This window comes from Chiloscyllium plagiosum, chromosome 16 (genome assembly GCF_004010195.1).
Source record: "Chiloscyllium plagiosum isolate BGI_BamShark_2017 chromosome 16, ASM401019v2, whole genome shotgun sequence".
Lineage (NCBI taxonomy): Eukaryota > Metazoa > Chordata > Chondrichthyes > Orectolobiformes > Hemiscylliidae > Chiloscyllium > Chiloscyllium plagiosum.
In genome coordinates, this window is record NC_057725.1 from 12,537,786 (window position 1) to 12,565,191 (window position 27,406).

Below are 27,406 nucleotides of genomic sequence, written 5' to 3' on the forward strand. Positions count from 1 at the left end.
AGACTATTAAATACATAATCTAGCCCTGAGTAACTATTAAACAGACCGCATACTGATCGCATTCCTAACCCCCTTACACACTAAGATTCTGACTTGACAACCCAAGGAATCCAACACCCCAGTTCCAGGACTAAACACCCACCCTCCCCCACAGCTCAGGACCAATTGACCCCTGCCACCAAGTACAGACAATCACCCCAATGCCGCCTGAACCCCAAGCCCAGGATGCAACATCACCCCCCCACAACTATAACTGACATCCTCACCCCGCACTGTTGCCACTCCAGCCCTCCAGCCCGCAATTCAAAAACTCCTCTGCTTGAACCACTCATCAAGACCCCTGCTGGACATTCTGGGACCATTGCAGAACCAAGCCTAAACCCCAAATTCCTTCTGAAATGCTGCCACCAGACCCAGTTCCCTCCCCAACCCCCAATAGCACCACCATTGATTTTGAAGCCCTTCCAGACCCGGCCCAACTCCAAACCCTATTCTGCCTCCACTGGCATGTCACCTATCTAGCACTCTATTTACCTACCACCATACTCCCTAGCCCTTTGGCTTCCTATCACCTGCCATCTGACCCTCTATTCACTTGGCATCTGACTACCTGGCACCCTACTATCCCACGCAGCTGGCAACATCAAACCTCCCAACATCCTAACATCACACTTACCTTATGTTCTTGTCCTTTGACAACAGCTGTCAAAGTGGCTGTCTGGACCTTTAATTTTTAAATTAAGCTGGTGCCTTCCTCTGACAGTTCTATACTACAATAGAACTGTCAGAATGAAAGTATGCCTCCACATTTCTGAGGGAAATCTGAGCAGAGTATCCTCTCAGGAATGCAAAACTCTCTTCTCTCATAAAAACCGAAGGGCTGGAGTGGCAACAGTGTGATTTTATCACTCACCAGAAAATCTGGCCCAGAGCCTTACCTTCTGGGTAATGACATGTCCAGTATGACTATCACCATCACAACATAATGGGTCCTCTTGCCGAATTTGAATTCATTGAATTTAAGAGAAATCTGTTTATTTTCAAGAAATGTGCAAGTGAAAGTACTTGACATTAAACAGACGTTTGCACAAATTGGACTTTCAAAATGGTTTTGAATGTCGCAAAGACTTTCCTGGAAGTAACAGATATATCAGTGGATTGTATGAAACATTTGATTGAAGCTAAACTAAGCGAGTTAATACTTAAGTAGAAGGTAAAAAATAAAGTCAGGATTTCATAAAGATAAGATGCTTAAAGTAATTAGGTGAAAGAGAGGACTGCAGATGCTGGACATCAGAGTCAAGATTTGAGTGGTGCTGGAAAAGCACAGCAGGTCAGGCAGCATCGAAGGTGCAGGAAAATCGACGTTTTGGGCAGGAGTCCTTCATTAGGAATGAAGCTGGGAGCCTCCGGGGTGGAGAGATAAATGGGAGGGGGGGTGGGGATGGGGAAAAGCTAAGAGTGCAATAGATGAATGGAGGTAGGGATAAAGGTGATAGGTCGGAGAGGAGGGTGGAGCGGAGAGGTGGGAAAGAAGATTGGCAGGTTGGACAGGTTATGAGGATGGTGCTGAGCTGGAAGGTTGGAACCGGGGTAAGGTGGAGGGAGGGGAAATGAGGAAACTGATGAAGTCCACATTGATGCCCTGCGGTTGAAGGGTCCCGAGGTGGAAGATGAGGCGTTCTTCCTCCAGGCTTTGGGTGGTGAGGGAGTGTCGATGGAGGAGGCTCAGGGCCTGCATGTCCTCGGCAGTGGGAGGGGGAGTTGAAGTATTCGACCAAGGGGCAGTGGGGTTGATTGGTGCAGGTGTCCCAGAGATGTTCCCTAAAGCACTCTGCAAGAAGGCGTCCAGTCTTCCTAATGTAAAGGAGACCGCATCAGGAGGAACGGATACAATAAATGACATTTGTGGAAGTGCAGGTGAAACTTTGATGGATGTGGAAGGGTCCTTTGGGGCCTTCGATGGAGGTGAGCGTGCAGGTTTTGCAATTCCTGCGGCGGCAGGGGAAGGTGCCAGGAGGGGATGGTGGGTTGTTGGGGGGCATGGGCATGACCAGATAGTCACAGAAGGAATGTTCTTTGCGGAAAGTGGATAGGGGTGGGGTGGGAAATATATCACTGGTGGTGGGGTCCGTTTGTAGGTGGCAGAAATGTCAGCAGGGTGGCAGAAATGTCAGCGGATGATGCGATTTATGCGAAGGTTGATGGGGTGGAAAGTGAGGACCAGCAGGGTTCTGTCCTTGTTGTGGTTGGAGGGGTGGGGTTTGATAGCGGAGGTGAGGGACATGGATGAGATGTGTCGAAGGGCATCTTCAATCTCCCCCTTCACCTCCGTCCAAGGTACCAAAGGTGCCTTCCACATCCATCAAAGTTTCACCTGCACTTCCACACATGTCATTTATTGTATCTATTGCTTCCGATGCAGTCTCCTCTACACTGGGGAGACCAGATGCCTTCTCACAGAAAGCTTCAGAGAACATTTCCGGGACACCCTCACCAATTTACCCCACCATGTCGTGGCCTAACATTTCAACTCCTCCTCCCATTCTGCTGAGTACATACAGGTCCTGGGCCTCCTCCCTCACCACACCCTCACTACCTAATGCCTCATCTTCTGCCTCAGGACCCTTTAACCCCATGGCATCAATATGGACTTCTCCATATTCCTCACTGGTGGTGGGGTCCGTTTGTAGGTGGCAGAAATGTCAGCAGATGATGCGGTTTATGCGGAGGTTGGTGGGGTGAAGTGAAGATCGGGGGTTCTGTCCTTGTTGCGGTTGGGGTGGGGTTTGAGGCCCTCCATTTCTTCCTCTTCCGACGCCCTTGGCCACCCCTGTCATCTGGAGGAAGTGGGAGGATTCGAAGGAGAAACTGTGAAGGGTGAGGACCAGTTCAGCCAAACGAATGAGAGTGTCAGTGAAAGGGAGAGGAAGAAATGGTGGGCTTGGAGGCCCAGGTCATGGCTGATGGAGGTGTAGAGGGACTGAATGTCCATGGTGAAGATATCCTCCCACTTTCTCCAGACGAAAGGGGTATCCATGGGCACCCGCATGGGCCCCAGTATGCCTGTCTCTTTGTTGGCTAGGTAGTTACACCAGCACCACTCCTCACCTCTTCCTCCGCTACAGTGATGACTGCATCGGCTCCACGTCGTGCTTCCACGAGGAGATTGAGCAGTTCATCAACTTCACCAACACATTCCACCCCGACCTTAAATTCACCAGAACCATCTTTGACACCTCCCTCCCCTTCCTGGACCTCTCCATCTCCATCAACGATGACCAACTCAACAGTGACATTTTTTACAAACCCACCGACTCCCACAGATCCCTGGATTAAGTATCTTCCCACCCTACCTTCTGCAAGAATGCTATTCCGTATTCCCAATTCCTCCGCCTCTGCCGTATCTGCTTCCAAGAGGACCAGTTCCACAACAGTACACACCAAATGGCCTCTGTCTTTAAAGACCCTAATTTCCTCTCCCATGTGGTTGAAGATGCCCTCCAACGTGTCTCATCCATGTCCTGCAGCTCCGCCCTCAAACCCCACTCCTCCAACCGCCACAAGGATGGAACCCTCGGTCTTCATTTCACCCCACCAACCACCACATAAACCGCATCAACTGCCGACATTTCTGCCACTTACAAACGGACCCCACTATCATATATTTCCCACCCCACCCCTATCCATTTTCCGCAAAGACCAATCCCTCCATGATTACCTGGTCGAGTCCACGCCCCCCAACAACCCACCCTCCCCTCCTGGCACCTTCCCCTGCCACCGCAGGAATTGCAAACCCTGCGCCCTCACCTCCATCCAAGACCCCAAAGGACCCTTCCACATCCATCAAAGTTTCACCTGCACTTCCTCAAATGGCATTTATTGTATCCGTTGCTCCTGATGCGGTCTCCTTTACATTGGGGAGACTCAACACCTTCTCACAGAACGCTTTAGGGAACATCTCCGGGACAGCCGCACCAATCAACACTGTGGCCGAACATTTCAACTCCCCCTCCCACTCAGCCGAGGACATGCAGGTCCTGAGCTTCCTCCATTGACACTCCCTCACCACCCGAAGCCTGGAGGAAGAACGCCTCGGGACCCTTGAACCCCAGGGCATCAATGTGGACTTCACCAGTTGCCTCATTTCCCCTACCCCCCCCCAGCTTCATTCCTGGGAAATATTCTGCCCGAAATATCAATTTTCCTGTTCCTCGGATGCTGCCTGACCTGCTGTGCTTTTCCAGCACAATTCTAATCTTGCTTAAAGTATTATCCAGCATCCAGAATTAAAAGGAATAAAACCTAAACTTGATGCGTTATTATGTGAATTAGCCAGGTTTCAGACAGAAATGGAAAAAAATGATTTAGAGAGTTAAGAAAAACAAAACACTTGAATTGGACAAGACGAAGAGAAGAAAATTGAAATTGAAGGCGTGGACAAATAAGGAAAAAGTGAATTGAAAATAACTTGAATTGGAGAGAGACTAAAGAAAAAGAAATGGAAAGAGGGGTGAAATTATAAAATTTTGAACTCTAAAGAGATTAGAAACGGAGACATGAATTGGACAGAAAGAAGTTTATGGAAACAACAAAGATGGATGGAGGAACAAGAGTGTTGAGGAGGCAGGAAGGCTGCAGAAGGACTTGGACAGGCAAGGAGAGTGGGCAAAGAAGTGTCAAATGGAATACAATGTAGGAAAGTGTGATGTTATGTACTTTGGTAGGAAGAATAGAGATGTAAGACTATTTTCTAAATGGGGAAAGGCTTCGGAAATCTGAAGCACAAAGGGACTTAGGAGTCTGAGTTCAGGATTTTGTTTAGGTTAACATGCAGATTTAGTTGACAGGAAGGCAAATGCAATGTGAGCATTCATTTCAAGAGGGCTGGAATACAAGAGCAAAGATGCACTGCTGAAGCTGTATAAGGCTCTGATCAGACCACTTTTTGGAATGTTGTGAGGAATTTGGGCCCTGCATTTAAGGAAGGACCTGTTAACATTGGAGGGGGTCCGGAGGAGATTTACAAGAGTGATTCCAAGGATAAAGGGCTTGTCATATGAGGAGTGATTGAGGACTCTGAGTCTGAACTCAATAGTTTAGAGAGTTGCGGGGAAATCTGGTTGATTGAAACTTACAAAATACAGAAAGGCCTGGATAGAGTCGATGTGGAGAAGGTGTTTCCATTAACAGCAGATACTAGGCACAGCCTCAGAGCGAAAGGATGGCATTTTAGAACTGAGATTAGGAGGAATTTCTTCAGCCAGAGAGTGATTAAACAGTAGAACTCATTGCCAAAGCTCATGGGTTGTAAACAGATTCTATTCTGAAATCCGTTTGCAAGCAGATTTGTACCCAAGTCAAAACACAATACAGTTTGATATCGAACAGCTGTTCATAAGATACAAGAAATATCCAGATGTCTGGTCTTTAAAATTAATCCTCTGTATGGGATCAAGTTTATAAGTTTGAGCAGTCGTCAGTTGGACCTTCGTAAATCAGGTACTCCCTGTAGTGGAGAAACTCCAAATATCTATGAAATCTGTGCCTTTGATTCTGATACCATTTTGAAGAACCATTTAGTACAGCCTTAATAGATTACATAGGATACCAATCTAAAACTAAATCTTTTAATAATTATGGATATTTTGACAAGATTTCCTGAAGCATTGCCTATGAGAAAGGTTATGACAAAAATGGTAGCAGAAGAGTTAATTCAAATTCCAATGAGTTTCTCCCTCACAGAGGTTAGACTGACTGGCCAATAGCATCTTGGTACATCACCTCCTGCCTTCTTGATTAACTGACTCACATTGGCTGTCCTCTAGTCCTTAGGCACATCTCCTATGATCAGAGAGGAATTTGAAAATTATTGCCAGCCCCATGCTACTTTCTCCCTTACCTCACTTAGCACCCAGCGTTGGAGGTTTATCTACTTTTAAGTCTTCCAGACCACTCAGAATCCTGTCTCTGTTTGGCTTGCCAGGTTCATTCAGTTCCTTGCCATATTACAGCATTTATCCAGAAACAAGTGGTGAATTCCAGAGGTGAAGAAAAACTGACTACACTTAACATAAACGCAGGATTTCAGCAAGTAAGGCATCAAGGAGCCTGAGCAAAACTAGAGTCAATGGGACTCAGGGGAAAACTTCCACTCAGAGTCATTCCTAAGATGGTTGTGATTGGTGGAGGTCAATAGTCTCAGTCCAAGAAGCACTGCTGAGTTCCTCAGAGTAGTGTACTTGGCCAACCACAGCTGCTTCACCAAAGATTTCCCTCCTTTCTAAGGTTAAAAGTGGGGATGATTGCACAACATTGAACACCAATCACAGCTCCTCAGACACTGAAGTACTCCATGTCCATATGCAGTAAGCCCTGGACAACATCCAGGATGGGTCTGATGAGTGACAAGTAACCATTCTACCACATAAATGTCAGATATCACAGGTTCTAAAAAGAGACGGTGCAAGATAGCAGACGATGACACATCCCTCCCAGATTGTCTCAACACCTTTTATGCTTGCTTTGAGCAGAATTTCGGCAGAGACGTAACACCTACTCTGACAAGTCCTGATGAATCTATCCCAACAGTCATTGCATCAGGGGTCAGATCAGTTTTCCTTCATATGAATCCAAGGAAAGCGATGGGACCAGATGGTGTACTAGGCCATGCACTCAGAGCATGCGCAGATCAACTGGCAAAGGTCTTCTCGGACATGTTCAACCTTTCCTTGCAGCAGGCCACTGTTTCAAGAGGGCCAACATCATCCCTGTGCCTAAGAAGGCTCATGCAGCATGTCTCAATGACTATCGCCTCGTGCCCTAACTTCGGTGGTCAGGAAGTGCTTTGAAAGGCTCATCATGGCATTAATCAACTCCAGCCTCCCCACTACTCTTGACCCACTCCAATTTGCCTATCAGACCAACAGATGCCATATCACTTGCCCTTCACTACTCCTTAGAACATCTTGACACCAAGAACAGCTCCGTAAGAATCCTACTCATTGACTACAGTTCAGCCTTCAACACTATTATCCCCTCGAGATTGATTACTGAACTCAGTGATCTCAGAATAAGCCCCACTCTGTGCAATGAGATCCTCAGTGTCCTGACCTACAGGCCACAATCAGTGAAGATTGGGGACAATACTTCATCCTCACTAACACTCAACACTGGCACCCCCAGGGATGTGTAATCAGCCCCCCACTGTACTCACTATATACCCATGACTGCGTCGCCAAATACCAGACTAATGCCATTTATAAGTTCGCTGACAACACCACCATAATCGGTCAAATCTCAGATGGCAACGAAACAGACCACAGACGGGAGGTGGAAGACCTGGAAAAATGGTGCACTGAGAACATCTAGCTCTCAATGCCGGCAAAACCAAGGAACTCATTATTGACTTTCGGCAGGATGTTACTCATGCCCCCCTACACATTAACAGCACAGAGGTGGAACGAGTGGAGAATGTCAAGCTCCTGGGAGTGGTCATCAACAACAAACTTTCTTGGACTCTTCATATGAACGCACTGGTTACAAGGGCCCAGCAATGTCTCTTCTTCCTCAGGCAGCTGAGGAAATTTGGCATGACAGCGAATACCCTTGCCAACTTTTATAGGTGCGCCATCGAGAGCATTCTCGATGTATCACTACCTCCATTCAAGATCGGAGACGGTTACAGGAAATGGTGAACTTGGCCCAGACAATCATAAAGGCCCATCTATAGAATCCATCTACCAGGCCCGCTGTCAAGGAAAGGCTGCCAGCATACGCAAACATCCATCCAACCTTAGCAATATTTTTCCACAACGTCTACCGTCAGGGAGTAGCCTGAACACACGCATCAGCCAGTTTCGAAACAGTTTCTACCCTACTGTTGTTGGAATACTGAGTGGACTCACAAACTCTTAACATTCGCCTGGATCTGTGTTTTGCTGCTGTTTACCTATTATTTACTTAGTTATGCTGCTTAACTCTGTGATCTGCCTGTATTGCTTGCAAGACAAAGCTTTTCTTTTTTTTCAGAACCTTTGATACTCCTGTTTTTTTTGTTTCCCTCAGCACCCATGTTGCGTGTGTGCATGTGTGAGACACAGTGAAAGACACAAGGTGTACAAATCTTTATTCAATTTCCACCACCAGGAAGAAAGGAAACACCAAGTGACCAGTGACAAGCAGTGCCCTTCTCATCAAAGGGCAATGCTGTGTGATCAAACAGTGAAGGGGAGGGCAGGGATCACGTCAAAATAGAGTTGGAGGGGGAAACAATACACTCCATTCCCTGTGGTGCTCACCTCTCCCTGAACATCTCAAGGGTGTTGGTGGACACTGTGTGCTCCTTCTCCAGAGACACTTAGGCTCGAATGTAACCTCAGAAGAGGAGCAGGTAATCGGCCTTAACGACCCCTCCATGTCCCGCTGCCTGGACCTGTTTATGGTCAGTTTGGCCAGGCCCAGAAGCAGACCCACGAGGAGGTCCTCTGACTTGCCCTCCCCTCTCCATACCAGGTGCCCGAAGATCAGGAGTGTAGGACTGAAGAGCAACCAGAAACAGAGAAGAAGGTTTTTAAGAAAATCAAGAAGGGAGTGTAAGCTCCCACACCCAATATATACATGGTGCATGGACTCCACAGAGAAAGCAGTTGGGCTGGGAGTCTGTGAACCACCGCAATCTGTGGTTGCAGGGAACCGCTGCGTGCAGCACCCACCCACCCCAGATCCCCGAGAAAGGGGGAGGACTCCCATGTAGAGAGCCCTCCACCGGGGACAAAGCTTTTCACGGTGCCTCAGTACTCGTGCCAATAAATTCAATTCAATTCAGATAATGACTATTTCCAACAAATGAGAATTTAACTAGCGCTCTTTTACATTTGACTACCATAACTGAACTTCCTATTATCAACATTCTGGGGTTATTATTGACCAGAAATTGAACTAGTCATTTCAATGCTGTGGCTACAAGAATTGGTCAGAGGCTGGGAATCCTGCAATGTGTAATTCACCTCCTGGCCCACAATGTATGTACTTTAATTGCTCAAAAAAATGTGCAGGGATATGATGGAATACTCTCCCTATTCCTGGATGGGTGAAACTCCAACAACACTCAAGTACTTTAGAAACTTGACACCAACTAAGGCAAAGTTTCACGCCTGATTGGCATCCCGTTATCTATATTCAGCATTTGTTCCTTTCACCACCATTCACAATGGCTACAGTGTTTACAATCTACAAGATGCATGACGGTAACTCACTCAGACTCCTCCAACGTTTCCTTCCAAATCCACAACTTCTATCAGTTAGGGTACAGCTGACAGCCACCACCACATTCCCTTCCAAATCACAGACTATCCTCACTTGGAAGTTTATCGCCATTCCTGCACTGTCTGAGTCAAATTCCTTGAACTCCCTTCCTAAAAGCACTGTGGTTGTAGCTACAGCCCAAGGACTACAGCAATTCAAGACAATAAAAATTAATGCCCCCGATTTTTGGCCCCTCTAAAAATGAAAAGAGGGAAAACCTATTTACTTGATCTGGGCCTCTGATAATTTTAATCACTGCAATTGGTTAGGTGAATTGGCCATTCTAAATTGCCCATAGTGTCAGATGAAGGGGTAAATTTAGGGGAATGGGTCTGGGTGGGTTGCGCTTCGGCGGGTCGGTGTGGACTTGTTGGGCTGAAGGGCCTGTTTCCACACTGTAAGTAATCTAATCTAATCTAATCTAATCTAATCTAATCAATTAAGTCATCCTGAGGATTCTCTGTTAAAAATAAAATATTATTGAACCCACTCTGAAAAAGAATCACTGGACCTAAAACATTAACTCTGCTTTTTCTGCCAAACCTGCTGAGTTTTCCAGTAATTTCTATTTTTGGGTCTGATTTCCAGCATTTGCAGTTCTTTGCTTAGTCTTATATTCTATACCTTGTTTAAAAGAAAATCTGCACGATGCTTTCCAAATCAAACTCAGGGGAATTGAAACAGAACCAACAGCTTTCTGAACCTAATCAATAGTTAAGATTACAGGCTTGGAATGTCCTTTGATCACTGAAACACTGCATTCTTGATGAGCAGCTTTGCAGCTACAGCGAATAATTGGCAAAACAAAAGCTGCACATTTTTTTGAGCAATTAAAAATACAACCACAGCCAAATTCTACCCACTTTCACTTTAACAATATTTCTTTCAGTTAATAGTGGTAAGTCAGCGTAAATTTATGGAATATTTTGTACTGCTCATTATGTTTTATAAATGAAAGCTTAGTTAATGCTAAAAATAGGTTGATGAAAATACTATAGCATCAAAATGGTAAACTGCTTAACAGGTTGAAACTATGTCACAGGCAAAGGGAGAATGGAGGGGAATTTAAATTATGGTTGTTTTTCTGCTTTCAAGCCTAAAATAGCGATACTGTTTGATTTATTTTTTCTGATTTTCTTAAAACATCTATCCATTACTGAGATAGGTCAAAGAATGTGACCTAAATCCTGGTTTTCAGATTCTAATATTGAAATAAACACACAGCAAAATCTTTAAGATTATATCAAGAATAAGGTTTATTATCAAAACATTCAGATCCCAGGGAATTGCTTTCCTACTCCATACATACACAGACCCACACATACATGCACAGACACACACAAGTAATTAGGGAGGACAGGAGATAATTATAAATTATAAGTTTTAGCAAATCCAGAAGTATCAAAGAAATTAGTTCATGTACGTTACAACTTTCTGGGGGGTCAGAGTCCAATAATAATTTACTCCATGACCTGGGCCTGGTACGTTTTATTTCCTGAAGGCTTCTTTCTAGACAGCAATGTGGAGAAAGAGATAGACGACTGAGGTTGCTAACTCAGCTTGGCATTGTGCTTTTCCTCTGAAGGTCAACCAACATCTGATTGAGATCCAAGGGTTAGGAGAAAGTGAGGACTGCAGATGCTGGAGATCAGAGCTGAAAGATGTATTGCTGGAAAAGCACAGCAGGTCAGGCAGCATTCAAGGAGCAGGAGAATCGACGTTTCGGGCATAAGATCCAAGGGTTGTATATTTGACAATTCAACCCGTCTGATTTCAGTCATGTGACAATGGCAGGCATTTCAAGTACTGGTGGCCCATCTCAGTGGGTTAATTGGAAGATCGTTATGCTGAGAGTGTAACTTTGTCTCCCCGATCAGAGTTTCCATTGCAGGGTGACGAGATTACTGTAAAAGTATTCATACTCAATTTAGCATAATGGGTCTTAATGTTTTCCTTTCTTTGAAAGCTAGCTGGAAGCAGACATCTCTATCCCCTTGTGTCAATTATAGGTGGCACGTCTATACAATACAGGGGGTTCAAAAGCTCCTGGAAATACACTCAGGTGATCAAATTAGGTTATTTTAGGAATCTAAAGAAGGGCTCATGCCCGAAACGTCGATTCTCCTGCTCCTTGGATGCTGCCTGACCTGCTGCGCTTTTCCAGCAACACATTTTCAGCTCTGATCTCCAGCATCTGCAGTCCTCACTTTCTCCTATTTTAGGAATCTAGCAATATTGTCCATTTTTAAAAGATACAGGATTTAAACATGAAAATTCAGAAGTTTTCTTTAGGATTCTTCTTCAGTTCAAAGTAAAGTCTGAGTTTATACATGATTTTCTCCCATTAAAAAAACCTGCAGCTACAACTGAATCTTTGTATAAGGACTTGAATGAAGGCATACTGCCAATTTAGAAAAGGGATAAAATTAGAGGAATGAGTCATACTAAATTGCTTTCAAATACTGACCTATGGTTTGGCCAAGAATTCTTTTCGTAGACATTTGGGAACAGGTTATGTGATCTACTAACTCAAGAAATGTTGTAACGTATAAGAAGTATTATTAGAAGATAAGCAATTCAAAATTGAAGAGAATAAAGATGATATCAAATTAATGTTCTAATGAACTAAATGGGAAGAACTTAATGCCCACCCAAGGGAGTTTGGTGGCTGAGGTGCAACTGGGGAGGAAAGGGTGGAGACCTCACCATATTCCTGCCTGCACTCTATTCATTGTAAATTCTAGCTCAAAGAATGAAGCTAAAGAATTAGTCTAACAGGGTGTACTAAAGTGAAAAAGATAGAAACCTGTGAGCATGAGAGAAATAAGAATTAATTCTAATTAAGAATATAAGTAAAAGTAAAATGTCATGTCTGTATTGCTATTGTAAACTTTCCTAAACTATTATCTAAAATTTAGTTTTGCTTTTTTATGAAGCATATATTTATTGCAGCAGTAAACATGTCTTCTGAGAATTTTTAATGTATCATTATATTTTTTAATTTGTCGGTGACTGAATTACAGAAAATAAGACTTGTTAGATAAATACCAGCTCATGTAATGAAACTGGACAGGTCAGGGTAGGAGAAAGAATAGGGGAAGATGGGGGAAGAAACAAAAAGAAAAGGCAGGGGGAACCTTTCCCACAGGTTTATTATTGGCATAAATAGAGTTTAAAAAGTGGAACAAGTTTCCAGGTGGAATGCAAAGGAATATTTATACCTGCCTCACAATTCTTCTTGACACTTGAATATCTGTTGGTATCATGTTTTCTATGATGAAAAAAATAGTTATGTTGCATGGTACAAAGCTTCACCAGATTATACTTGCTAGCAACAGCAAGCCTCAAAGGAAAGAAATAATCTATATGGTGCCTATAAGTAGATTGGAAGTCTTCAGGTGCTGAATACCTTTATGTTTAAAAATCCGCTGCTAATATAGTTCTTAGTTGAATTTGTGGAAAAAGATAATGGGGAATCAAAGATGGATGTTAGAATATATTTTCTATCTTTATTGCAATAATTCCATTTTTATAAATGTTATTCAGCAAGCAACAGGCTAACAAGTGCCAACTAAAAGATTTTGGAAACATTTCAGCATTTTATGAAATATGTTCTGTTTAGGGACCCCAATTTAATTATTAAATAATATGTGAGAATAATATGTCATTATGAAAGGTTTTTAAAACTTTTTTTATGCAACATTCATTCAGCATAAACATATTGATATTTTGTAAATATAATCTCTCTCCTATTTGTAAATGAAAATTCCAAGTCACAGCCATTGTGTTGCATTCAAGGCAGAATACTTCCGCCATGGGTAAAATTCACATTAGTGCTGTCAGAGGAATACTAAGCTCACTGCTTCAGTATATAGAGTAGAAAAATTAATAGATTGATCTCTGGGTCCAATCATGATTTTAATGAAGCTCAACCATGTCAAAGCAATTCCACTTTTTCTCTGTTCTCAAATTTTTGCTTTCAACCTTTGTTGGTAGGATATGATCATGTTCCTGCTGTAAGATTACAAAGATATAGTGCAGAGAAAATAAATTGTACAGACTAGCTAAAATTACAACTTTCCACTTTGTAGGAGCAAATGTGAATTAAACAGGGTCTGATGATAAGGCAGCAAAAATAAAAGCAATAATGCTACTGACATTATGGATTAGCAGACAAACAGTGGTGAAAAAAGACTGTAATTTGCTGCCCAATAGTTTAGTCTTCAAATAAATCTCATCTTAAAAACTTGATTTATATATTTACACAAATTAGTTTCTACAAAATTAAGCAGAGGCTCATTTGTTTTTCAGGCCATTAAACATTTAAGTGTAATATACACTCAGATGCCTTGTAGTTATCACGGTATGACTTCATGTAAAAATAAATAAGAGCAGAGTTAAAATCCGAGTCACAAATTACTCTGACACAAATGACCCTGGTTTCACAATTCTTAGACCAGATTTTACATTCTAGCTCAGCTCTTGTCAACTATTACTGTTCAATAAATAACATTTTGTGGTTTTAAAGTCTTTTTGCTTTTATTTTTGAGAAATCTAAAGATTTTCATATAAAGGTTCTTTGAAAAAGATGACTAACTTAGACAATTGTCTTTTACTTTCAGGCGATGTTATATTGTCTACTATACTTATGTTGAATGTGCTCACCTGCCTCTGCCTACAGAGAACATTTCAGGAAAATAGAAATGACAATGTGTTCACATATAAAAATATGAGCTATTTTTTATTACACTAAAAAAAAGGTTGTCACAGAAGAGCTGAAATGTATGAATCACTATGTAAAAATCACTATATAGTTAATAGAGATAATCAAGGATTAGTGGAAGTTTTAATTATTTTTCTGAACCCTGCAACTTTTTAAAATCTGCCAGGATGAAGGGAGTGTTTTTTAGAAATAGCAGAAATATAGGCATCAAATTTTAATATAAACTTCCATTGGATCTGGCACACCCATTTATATTCCAGAAAGGATAATACACACAATTAAGCTGTTCTGTATTATCTCAATCACTTACACTATTGTGGTATCATTCTGTGTTACTATGCTTCTTTAATGAAAAATGTTATTCAATTTTATCCCTTATTTTAATAGAAGGGTATTCTGCATTTCATGGTAATTTGTTGTACATTATTTAATACTTTACAAGTTAATCATAGTAAAAAGGTTTGATCTGGATCAGAAGTTGCTCTTTTATAGCACATTAAGTGTCTCCAGATTAATACGTAGACAGATAATTTAGTACATAAATAGTAGCTTACACACATTGTCTTGAGAATCGTTCAAGCTACTAATACCTTTGAATCAGTTGAAATGACTTTCTCTACAGAAATGTTCACATCCAAATCTTCTATTGGAAGCTTTCTTGCTTTAGCTGAAGACAGGAAGCACTGGGGACATTGGCAGTTATCCCTTAACCACACGTAAGGATACTGGCTGTGGTTTCCATCATCCCAGTGAACAGTGATGCACCGCTGTTTATCAAAGGCCTCTACTTTTTCGATAACTGAAATTGGCATACTTATTTTAAAAGCTGTGGGTGTGTGGTGTCTGTAAATTTGAAGAGAAACTTCTTGTTTGGGACGACACAGAGAGTTCTGTCCAGCTGGTAGCCTTTGCACTCTGTTTCGAAATATTATGTTATTGATCAAATATTTTGGAATTGAACGCCACATTTTTGCACTCTCTACTTTCCAAAAGATGGCAGTTGCCTCTGATTCTTAGTCTTCACTTTGAATGCTTGAAGCAGGATGTTTACAGCCCATTCGAAATTCAGTTATGCTTCTATAAATTGAAACACAATTAAGAAAATTTAATTACCATTGTAAATGATGTGAAAGCAGTTTAGACACATACATGAACTACTCCCACTCAAATAAAATACCTCAATTTGTGGGAATTAATCCTAAATTTTCAAAGGATTCTATAGAGAAAGACTATGAAGAACATAATTGTTTATTTTCATTATTATGTATTAAAATTTGAAATATTAAAATTGCAACTTTTCTGAGTTACCAAGAATGAGAAATTAAAATTTCAGTATCCTTTAAAACTCATAAATAATCGAAGCAACCAAATGTAATTACGTATTAAAGAAATCTATTTTTAAGATTCGGGAGCAAAAATATAAATTTCAAAGGGATATGAGCAAGGTTCAAGGACTGCCAAAACATTCTCATACTATAAATTGGAATTGAATGTTTTACAGATGTCCAAGACATCCACCAGTCATCGCTATCCAAATCACTATCCTTTCACCACCCTTCTGCAATTTATCAGATAATTTGATTTGATTATTATTGTCACATACTGAGATACAGTAAAACATATTGTTTTGTGTATTAACCAGACAAATCATACTTAACATAAGTACATGAGGGTAACAGAACTGAACGCAGAATGAAGTGTTACAACTACAGAGAAGATGCAGAGAAAGATCAACTCTAATACATGAGAGGTCCATTCATAAGTCTGATAACAACAGAAGGAAGGATTGATTATGTTGGCTGCTTTCCTGGGGCAGCAGAAAATGTCAATGGAGTGATTGGAAGGAAGGCTGGTTTTCATGACAGACTGAGCAGTGTTCACAACATTGCAAATTCTTGCAGTCTTGGGTAGATCAGTTGCCATAACACATTGTATTGCATCCAGAAAGGATACTTTCTATGGTGCATCTATAAAAATCAATAAGAGTCATGGTGGACATGCAGAATTTCCTTAGCCTTCTGAGGAAGTAGAGGCTTTGGTGCTGCTTTCTTGATTGTATCATTGACGTGGATGGACAAGGATAGATCGTTGGTAATACTTACTCATGGGAACTTGAAGCCCTTGACCATCTCCACTTCATCACCAATGATATAGACAGGGGCATGTCCTTCACTCTGCCTGGATGTCACAGCCACCTAACAAAACTCAATCCTTGTGATGAATAAACTACCTGTGAAGGCACAATGTACAGTTCACCTAGGGTATTTGGACATGGCCCAATGTTGGATTGACCACAGGTTCCCTTGAATAAGATGTGTGTGCTACCCTTACATTGTTGAATCTAAGCCCAAATAAATTTCTACTCCATTGTCATTTACTAAGTGCCAAAAAGACAGTCTTTCTATGTTTGAGGTAATATTATTAGATTAGATTATTTACAGTATGGAAACATCCTCTTCGGCCCAACAAGTTCACACCGACCCGCCGAAGCGCAACCCGCCCATACCCCTACATTTACCCCTTCTTACCTAACACTACGGGCAATTTAGCATGGCCAATTCACCCGACCTACGCATCTTTTGGACTGTGGGAGTAAACCGGAGCACCCGGAGGAAAATATTCTACAAATTATATCCGAATTATTTTTAATGGACTGGATTTTCTGACAAGGTCAGGTATGGGTGCTGGGTTGATGTGGGTTCGCCTTCCTGGAGGGCAGTACTGAACCCCAATTCCTCTGGGTTGCATGCAGATTTTCAAAGGGAAGATGGAAAATGGGATTCACTTGTCTGAAATTAGAACATTATTAAAGGGCCTTGTAAACCTTGTGAAGAGGGTGAGAATGGAACATTCAACGGATACTTCGATGAATCCAAACAGTCTGGTGCATGTTTGCAAATTTTTTTTATACAATGCAAGTCTTAGAGTCATAGAGTCATAGAGATGTACAGCATGGAAACAGACCCTTCGGTCCAACCTGTCCATGCCGACCAGATATCCCAACCCAATTTGGTCCCACCTGCCAGCAACCGGCCCATATCCCTTAAAACCCTTCCTATTCATATACCCATCCAAATGCCTCTTAAATGTTGCAATTGTACCAGCCTCCACCACTTCCTCTGGCAGCTCATTCCTTACACCTACCACCCTCTGTGGGAAAAAGTTGCCCTTAGGTCTCTTTTATATCTTTCCCCTCTCACCCTAAACCTATGCCCTCTAGTTCTGGACTCCCCCACTCTAGGGAAAAAGACTTTGCCTATTTACCCTATCCATGCCCCTCATAATTTTGTAAACCTCTATAAGGTCACCCCTCAGCCTCCGACACTCCAGGGAAAACAGTCCCAGCCTGCTCAGCTTCTCCCTATAGCTCAAATCCTCCTGGCAACATCCTTGTAAATCTTTTCTGAACCCTTTCAAGTTTCACAACATCTTTCCGATGGGAAGGAGACCAGAATTGCACGCAATATTCCAACAGTGGCCTAACCAATGACCTGTACAGCCGCAACATGACCTCCCAACTCCTGTACTCAATACTCTGACCAATAAAAGAAAGCATCTTATATTTGGTCATTTCAGTGTGCAGGGAGGCTATTGACTCCTCTCTTTTCCAAGCTCAGCAAGTAGTCCCTTACTCCTGAAAATGCTGTCTGCCGTTAACTGGCAGTGAGCTCACTAAAGGTCGAATTAGGGCACAGAGTGAGGATGTGGAAATTCTACTTGCATCATCATGTGCCCTCCCAGATAACTAATTTGATGTTGCGGGATATTTAATCAGGCAGGAGAAGGCAGGCAGAGGCTTCACTGAGAACTACCCCCCTCTTCATGGCCATCGAACTCCCACCCCCCAAGTCTGTGTTGCACATTCTGTAATTATTTGCTTGTGCCTGAAACCTTCAGCAATCCAAGCCTCAACTAAGTGTCTTAGTTACAGTAGCCACCACTTTGCTGGTGGTGCTGCTGAGTACCGAGGAGCTAATGGCCTCTGATTAGTTACTGGATGCTGCACAACATTCCCATCATGACAAGACAGCTCATGCTACCAGAGCACTAGCTCCAGACCTCATTATAGATTTGGTCCAAACATGGACAAAGGAGCTAAATTCATAGGAGAGGTGACAATGGCTATTCTTGACATCGAGGTCATGTTAACCAAGTTTAGCATCAAGAAGCCCTGGCAAATGCAGTCAATGGGAATCAGAAGCAAAGTTCTTCACTGTTTGGAATCATATTTGGCACAAAGGCAAATGTTTGTAGTAGTTACAGGTTATCATATCAACTTCAGGGCATATCTGCAGGAGTTTCTCAGGGTAGTGTTCTTGGCCAAACCATCTTCAGCTGCTTCATCAATGACCTTTCCTCTATCATAAAGTCAGATGTGATGATGTACAATTATCAGTGAACAATGTTCAGTGCCATTCATGAATCCTCAGATACTGAAACAGTCCATGTCCAAATGCAGTAAGACCTAAATAACACCTAGGTTTGGGCTGACCAGTGGCAAGTAATATTTGCACACAAGGCAATGACTGTCAACAACAAAAGACAATCTAATCATCATCCTGGACATTCAATGGCATTATCATCACTGAATTCACCAATTACCAACCATTTTAGGGGTTACGATTGACCAGAAATTGAACTGGACCATCCATTTAAGTATAGCAGCTACAAGAGCGGGTCAAAGACTTGGAATCTTGTAGCAAGTAAGTCTTCTCTCCCCAAAGCCTGTCGATCAGTGACAAGGCACAAGTCAAAAGGGTGATGTAATACTCCCTCTTTCCTGGATGGATGCAGTTTCAACAAAACACAAAAAGCTTGTCACCATCCAGGACAGATTCACTTGCTTGATTGGCACCACTTGCACAAACATGTACTCCTTCCATCACAGTGTTTACCATCGACAAAATAGACTGCAGAAAGTCACCAAGGCTCATTTGACAGCACCTTCCAAAGTCATGATGGCGATTATCTAGAAGGACAAAGGTAGTAGGAATTGGAACACCACCAGCTGCAACTGGCGGCACGGTAGCACAGTGGAGGGCGGCACGGTAGCACAGTGGAGGGCGGCACGGTAGCACAGTGGTTAGCACTGCTGCCTCACAGCGCCAGAGACCCGGGTTCAATTCCCGACTCAGGCGACTGACTGTGTGGAGTTTGCACGTTCTCCCCGTGTCTGCGTGGGTTTCCTCCGGGTGCTCCGGTTTCCTCCCACAGTCCAAAGATGTGCGGGTCAGGTGAATTGGCCATGCTAAATTGCCCGTAGTGTTAAGTTAAAAGGGGGTAAATGTAGGGTATGGGTGGGTTGCGCTTCGGCGGGTCGGTGTGGACTTGTGGGGCCGAAGGGCCTGTTTCCACACTGTAAGTAATCTAATCTAATCTAAAACTTCTTCTCCAAGCTGCACACCATTCTGGCTTGGAAATATATCACCATTCTTTCAGTGTTATCAGTTCAAAATCCTGGAACTCAAATGGCATTGTGGGTGTACTTAGAACAAATGGATTGGAATAGTTTAAGAAGGCAGTCAAGGGGTACTAAGGATGGGCAATGAATGCTGGCCCAATCAACATCGCGCACATCCCATGAATGAACTTTAAAAGAAAATGAAGAGAAGGAGGACAAAGAAGGTGAGAAAACCTAGACAGTTCCTTTGTAGCTCGGTTCCTAAATTCTCCACTCATCAACAGTTCCCACCTTACCTCATTCACAGACCATCACATTTGTTTTTACACCACACAACAGAAAGGAGGTTTTAGAATGGTACAGAAAAGATTTACCGGGATATTTCCTGGATTAAAGGGTATTAGCTAAATCAAGCCATTCAATTTGTGTACAAAAATCAGTTAAGCAATTCTATGCATTCTCTTACATGCATTTTATGTATTTCTTTTTTTGTAACATCAAGTAGGCTAGTGTGGACCTCATTATTTCAAGAAAAGCAGCAGCAAAAAGGGGTAGCTAGCTGACAGGCAATTGCAAGTGTAGTAGCAGAGTACCACAGGTAGGAGAATAAGAACTAATTTCCTGTGTCAGGAGAGCATGTTTATGCTCCATGAAGCTAATACCATTTCCAATGCTTGCAGCATCTTAGAAATTGTAAATATCTATCAGAAAACAAATTGCTAGATTGCCCTTTCACTTTACAAGCCCTTTGCACACGATATACACACAGTCATAAAGGTATCATAGAGCATTGTACAGTACAGCACAGTAGCAGGCCCTTCAGCCCACCATGTCTTTGCTGACCATGATGCTATTCTAAACAATCCCATCTGCTTGTATGTGGTTAATATCCTTCCATTATCTGCCTGTTCTTGTGAGTGTCCAAATGTGCCCTTAAACTTTGCTATCCTGTCTGCTTCTACCACCTCCCCTGTCAGTGCTTTCCAAGCACCTACCACCTTCTGTGTAAAGTCTTTCCTCGCACATCTGCTTCAACATCTTCTGCTTTCACTCTAAACCGATGCCCCCTGGTATTTGACATTTCCATCCTGGGAAAGAGAATCCTACTATCCTGGATGTAAGTTTGCTCACTGAGCTGGAAGATTCATTTCCAGATGTTTCATCATCCTACTAGGTAACATCTTCAGTGGGCCTCAGCTAAGCACTGCTGATAATTCCTGCTTTCTATTTATATGTTTGGGTTTCTTTGGGTTAGTGATGTCATTTCCTGTGGTGAAGTCACTTCTTGTTCTTTTTCTCAGGGGGTGGTAGATGGGGTCTAACTCTATATGTTTGTTGATAGAGTTCCAGTTGGAATGCCATGCTTCTAGGAATTCTCGTGCATGTCTTTGTTTGGTTTGTCCTAGGATGGATGTGTTGTCCCAGTCGAAGTGGTGTCCTTCCTCATCCGTAAGCAAGGATACTAGTGAAAGAGGGTCAATGTCTTTTTGTGGCTAGTTGGTGTTTATGTATCCTGGTGGCTAGTTTTCTGCCTGTTTATCCAATGTAGTGTTTGTTACAGTCCTTGCACGATATTTTGTAAATGACATTAGTTTTGCTTGTTGTCTGTATAGGGTCTTTCAGGTTCATTAGCTGCTGTTTTAGTGTGTTGGTGGGTTTGCGGGCTACCACGATGCCAAGGGGTCTGAGTAGTGTGACTATCAATGCTCCTCAGGGTCCTACCATTTATTGTATATGTTACTCTTGGATTTGACCTCCCAAAATGCATAATCCACACTTGTTCAGATTAAACTCCATCTGCCATTTCTCCATCCAACTTTCTAGCTGGTCTATATCCTTTTGTAACCTTTAATATTGTTCCTCACTATTCACAACTCCAACAATTGTTGTGTTATCTGCAAACTTAACAATCAGACCACCTACATTATCAGCCAAATCATTTATTTACATCACAACTATAGAAATCCCAGCACTGATCCTTGTGGAACACCACTGATCACAGACCCCAAATCAGAAAAATACTCCTCCACAACTATCTTGGCTTCCATGCCCAAGCCAATTTTGTATCCACCTTGCCAACTCACCATGGATTCCATGTGGGTTTATCTCCTGAACCAGCCGATCATGAGGGACCTTGGCAAATGCTTTTGTAAAGTCCACGTAGACAACACTGCTTTACTCTCATCAATTGTTTTCATCACTTCCTCAAAAACTCAATCAAGTTTGTGGAACAAGACCTCCCCTGCTAACTATTCTTAATAAGTCCATTCCTCTCCAAATGTAAATAAATCCTGTCCCTTAGAATCTTCTCTTCAATAATTACTCTTTCACTGATATAAGACTCACCGTCCGACAACTCCCTGGATTATCCATATTGTCTTTCTTGAGCAAACACTGGCTACTCTTCAGTCTCTGGACCTCATCTGTGGCTAAAGAAAATACAAAAAGCTCTGCCAAGACCCCAGTAATCTCTTCCCTTCCTCTTTCAGTATCCTGGAATAGATCCCATTACGCCCTGGGGACTTATCTACTTTAATGTTTCTCAAAATATTCAACATACCCTCCTATCAACACGCCTCAGAGTATCAACAAATCCCTCTCTAAATTTATCAACATCCATTTCTTTTGCTTGGTTTAATGCCAATGTAAGGTACTCATGAAGGACCTCACCCCTTCCTCTGGTCTCACACATAAATTCCCTCTTTTGTCCTTCAGTGAACTAACCCGTCCTCGAGTTATCCTCCTGCTACTTACTCAGTCTGAACTTTCATGCTGGAGAACTGACGTGCATGACTTCAGACTGATTTTCTATGGCAACGTTACTTGTACTACAATAGATGCTGAGACATAACTATGCCACAGTATTGGATAGCCTAAGTCTAAAAGTGGACTGAACAAATTAGCCATGTTCCATGTTTTAAAGGATGGGCTCCAAGCTCTGTGAAAAAAACATGTGCCAAGCTGATGCTGGACACAGCAAAGATATGTCCCAGTGAGGACGAAGGATTGTAGGAAGTGGGTAAACCAAAGGTGGTTAACTAAGGAAGTTAAGGAAATTGAAAGAAAAACATACAACTTTGCAAAAATTGCAAATGGAACAGGGCAAATTAGCAAGTAATGTAAACATTGATAATAAGCACTTAGAGTCATAGAGATGTACAGCATGGAAACAGACCCTTCAGTTCAACCCATCCATGCCAACCAGATATCCCAACCCAATCTAGTTCCACCTGCCAGCACCCGGCCCATATCCTTCTAAACTTTTGCTAATCACATACAACATCTCTGCTCCACTGTTTGAGCATGGCTAATTTGTTTCTCAACTCCATTCACTTGTCTTTTGCCCATAACCTATGAACCCCCTATAAATCAATAATCTACCTGTCTGTGTATCATATACTTTCAATGATTTGGCTTCCAGTCTTCTGCAGTAATGAGTTCCACAGATTAACCATGCTCTGGCTGAAGAAATTCCTTCTCATATCAGTTCTAAAGGGTTGTCCCTTCACTCTGAGGCAGTGCCATCAGGTTCTGGTCTTTCCTACTAATGGAAGCATCTTCTCCACGTCAACTCTATCCAGGTCTCTCTATATTCTGTAAGTTCCAATGAGATCCTGGGCCTCACCCAAGCGCTCAAACCCCATCCTTCTAATCTCCATCGACCAAAGGCCCAGAGTTCTCAATCACTCCTCATATGAGAAGCCCTTCGTCACTGGGATCATTCTTGTAAACCTTCTCTGGACCCATTTTCAGCTCTGATCTCCAGCATCTGCAGTCCTCACTTTCTCCTCGACCGCCTAAGATAGTGGAATTCGGGGTGCATGAATTACAAAGAGTTGGCATCCAAGTTCAGAGGGTAGTAGGGAAGGCAAATGGGCCATTGCCCTTTATCTCAAATGGAATGGAGCATAAAAATAAAGGAGGTATTGTTAAAATTATACAATGCACTACACCTGGAAGACTGTAAACAGTCTTGGTCACCTTATCTAAAGGAAGTTGTACTAGCATTGGAGGCACTCCAGAGAAGGTTCAATAGATTAATTCTGAATTTTCTCACAAGGAGGTCAAATAGGTTGTGCTTTCATTTACTGAAGTTTAGAAAAGTCGAGGGATACTTTATTGAAGCACATAAGATACGTAAACCATAAGATACAGGAACAGAATTAGACCATTCAGTTGCTTGAGTCTGCTCCACTGTTTGAGCATGGCTAATTTGTTTCTCAACTCCATTCACTTGTCTTTTGCCCATAACCTATGAACCCCCTATAAATCAATAATCTACCTGTCTGTGTATCATATACTTTCAATGATTTGGCTTCCAGTCTTCTGCAGTAATGAGTTCCACAGATTAACCATGCTCTGGCTGAAGAAATTCCTTCTCATATCAGTTCTAAAGGGTTGTCCCTTCACTCTGAGGCAGTGCCATCAGGTTCTGGTCTTTCCTACTAATGGAAGCATCTTCTCCACGTCAACTCTATCCAGGTCTCTCTATATTCTGTAAGTTCCAATGAGATCCTGGGCCTCACCCAAGCGCTCAAACCCCATCCTTCTAATCTCCATCGACCAAAGGCCCAGAGTTCTCAATCACTCCTCATATGAGAAGCCCTTCGTCACTGGGATCATTCTTGTAAACCTTCTCTGGACCCATTTTCAGCTCTGATCTCCAGCATCTGCAGTCCTCACTTTCTCCTCGACCGCCTAAGATAGTGGAATTCGGGGTGCATGAATTACAAAGAGTTGGCATCCAAGTTCAGAGGGTAGTAGGGAAGGCAAATGGGCCATTGCCCTTTATCTCAAATGGAATGGAGCATAAAAATAAAGGAGGTATTGTTAAAATTATACAATGCACTACACCTGGAAGACTGTAAACAGTCTTGGTCACCTTATCTAAAGGAAGTTGTACTAGCATTGGAGGCACTCCAGAGAAGGTTCAATAGATTAATTCTGAATTTTCTCACAAGGAGGTCAAATAGGTTGTGCTTTCATTTACTGAAGTTTAGAAAAGTCGAGGGATACTTTATTGAAGCACATAAGATACGTAAACCATAAGATACAGGAACAGAATTAGACCATTCAGTTGCTTGAGTCTGCTCCACTGTTTGAGCATGGCTAATTTGTTTCTCAACTCCATTCACTTGTCTTTTGCCCATAACCTATGAACCCCCTATAAATCAATGATCTATCTGTCTGTGTATCATATACTTTCAATGATTTGGCTTCCAGTCTTCTGCAGTAATGAGTTCCACAGATTAACCATGCTCTGGCTGAAGAAATTCCTTCTCATATCAGTTCTAAAGGGTTGTCCCTTCACTCTGAGGCAGTGCCATTAAACTCCATCTGTCACTTCTCGGCCCATTGTCCCATTTGATCAAGATCCTGTTGTAATCTGAGGTAACCCTCTTCGCTGTCCACTACAACTCCAATTTTGGTGTCATCTGCAAAATTACAAACTGTACCTCTTATGCTCGCATCCAAATCATTTATGTAAATGACAAAAAGTAGAGGGCCACCGATCCTTGTGACACTCCACTGGTCACAGGCCTCCAGTCAGAAAACCAACCCTCCACCATCACACTCTGTCTTCTACCTTTGAGCCAGTTCTGTATCCAAATGGCTAGTTCTCCCTGTATTCCGTGAGATCTAACCTTGTGACCTCCTAAGATAGCAGGTCAGGCAGCATCCAAGGAACAGGAGAATCGACGTTTCAGACATAAGCCCTTCTTCAGGAATCATTCCTGAAGAAGGGCTTATGCCCGAAACGTCGATTCTCCTGTTCCTTGGATGCTGCCTGACCTTCTGCGCTTTTCTCAACTCCATTCACTTGTCTTTTGCCCATAACCTATGAACCCCCTATAAATCAATAATCTATCTGCCTGTGTATCATATACTTTCAATGATTTGGCTTCCAGTCTTCTGCAGTAATGAGTTCCACAGATTAACCATGCTCTGGCTGAAGAAATTCCTTCTCATATCAGTTCTAAAGGGTTGTCCCTTCACTCTGAGGCAGTGCCATCAGGTTCTGGTCTTTCCTACTAATGGAAGCATCTTCTCCACATCAACTCTATCCAGGTCTCTCTATATTCTGTAAGTTCCAATGAGATCCCAGGCCTCACCCGAGTGCTCAAACCCCATCCTTCTAATCTCCATCGAGAGTTCTCAATCACTCCTCATATGAGAAGCCCTTCATCACTGGGATCATTCTTGTAAGCCTTCTCTGGACCCATGAACACTAGTACATCCTTCCTTAGATACACGGCCCAAAACTGTCCCACAATATTCCAAATGCAATCCGACCAGACTCACAGTACATGTCTGCTCCTATATTCTCGCCCTCTTGAAATTAATGTTAACATTGACCTTACCTTCCTAACTGCTAACTGAACCTGCAAGTTAACTCTAATAGAATCCTGAGCTAGGACTTCAAAGTCCCTTTGTGCTTCAGACTTCTAAAGTCTTTACCCATTTAGAAAATAGTTGACACCTCTATTCTTCCTACCAAACATCACACATTTCCACATTGCATTCCAATTGCCTCTTCTTTCTTCAATTTCCTTGCCTGCCCAATTACTTCTCCAACCTCCCCAGTTCCTGTCCTTCCATATATCTTTGTGTCATCTGCAAACTTAGCAACAATGCCCTCAATTCCTTCATCCACATCATTAATGTATAACATGAAGAGTTATAGTTGCAACACTGACCCCTGTGGAACTTCACTAGTGATCAACTGCCATCCGAAGACAGACCCCTTTAGCCAACTTTCTGCCTTCTGTCTGACAGCCAATGCTCTATCTAGGTATCTTGTTTAGCAGCCTTCATTGCAGCACATAGTCAAAGGCCTTCTAGAAATCTAAATAGATCACATCCACTAGCTCTCCTTTATCTAACTTGCTCATTACTTCCTTAAAATAATTTTAACAGGTTTGTCAGGCTTGACTTCCCCTTGAAAAAAACTTGCTGACTCCACCCTATTTTACCATGCACCACAGTGGGGCTTGTCAGTGTGGATTCTAAGAGTTTGTTTACCTCTGTGGGAGAATTTAGGACCAGAGGGCATGATCTCAAAGCAAGGGGTTGTGAACTTAAGACAAAATTGAGGAGGACTTTTTTCTCTCTGAGGATAGTGAATCTGTGAAACTCTTTACCACAGAAGGCTGTTGAGGCTGGATCATTAAGCATATTCAATGGGAGATCCAAGATGGCGGCGACCCAGCAAGTCTGAGTCTACAGTGCTCCTCCCAAGACTTGGGTAAAGTGGGTCACCCACCCCCACCACACTCACCAAATCATTTATAATAGCTGTTTAATTTAATTAGTTGTTTAATATTAAACTTAAACAATCTAATCTTGAGTAAAAATGACTAAAGGGAAGGGAGCCACAGCTCTCAACAAGCAGGAACCCCTCCCCCACCCTCTCCAGCTGCAGCTGAGGCATCCACAGCCACCCGATAATCGAGGTCGTCGAAAAAATATTCGTTTGCTGGGCCTTGCCGAACGGGAAGAGGAAGGCCAGCTTACAGCATTCCTCGAGCAGTGGCTGCCACAGCTTTTAAATCTGGAGGCTGGATCAGGCCAGGTAAGGATAGAATGGGCCTACCGGGTCACAATACGCGGGCCCGGCTCGAACCAGCACCCACGCCCGGTCCTGTTCCGGCTGCAGAGCTACAAAGAGAGGCAGACACTCCTAGAAGCCTCTAGAAATCTCGGAAAAGACTCCCAAGCTATGATCTATAAAGGATCCAAGATCATGTTATTCCAGGACTTTTCCCCAGCTCTGGTCCGAAAGAGGAAGGCATTCGACGAGGCGAAGAAGTGTTTAAGGAACTTAAATATTCAGTACTCCTTACGCTACCCAGCGACGTTATGCTTTAACCATGAAGGATCCGTATATAACTTCGGATCGCCAGAAAAGGCTAAGGAATTCTTGGACTCTCTTAGATAAACTGTAAGACATAATGGATGTTGGTTTGCCTTTCCCC

General features: G+C 42.6%; 1 long non-coding RNA gene across 1 annotated transcript in view; it reads right to left on the bottom strand.

The window, feature by feature from the left end:
- Positions 1 to 11,667: 11,667 nt before the first annotated feature.
- Positions 11,668 to 27,406, bottom strand: part of LOC122557654 — a 31,847-nt gene continuing 16,108 nt past the window's right edge. The window contains exons 2-3 of the long non-coding RNA XR_006313892.1: positions 14,620 to 15,106; positions 11,668 to 11,678 (exon numbers count right to left, since the gene is read on the bottom strand). This is a non-coding gene — a long non-coding RNA (uncharacterized LOC122557654). The remainder of the gene's footprint in view (positions 11,679 to 14,619; positions 15,107 to 27,406) is intronic.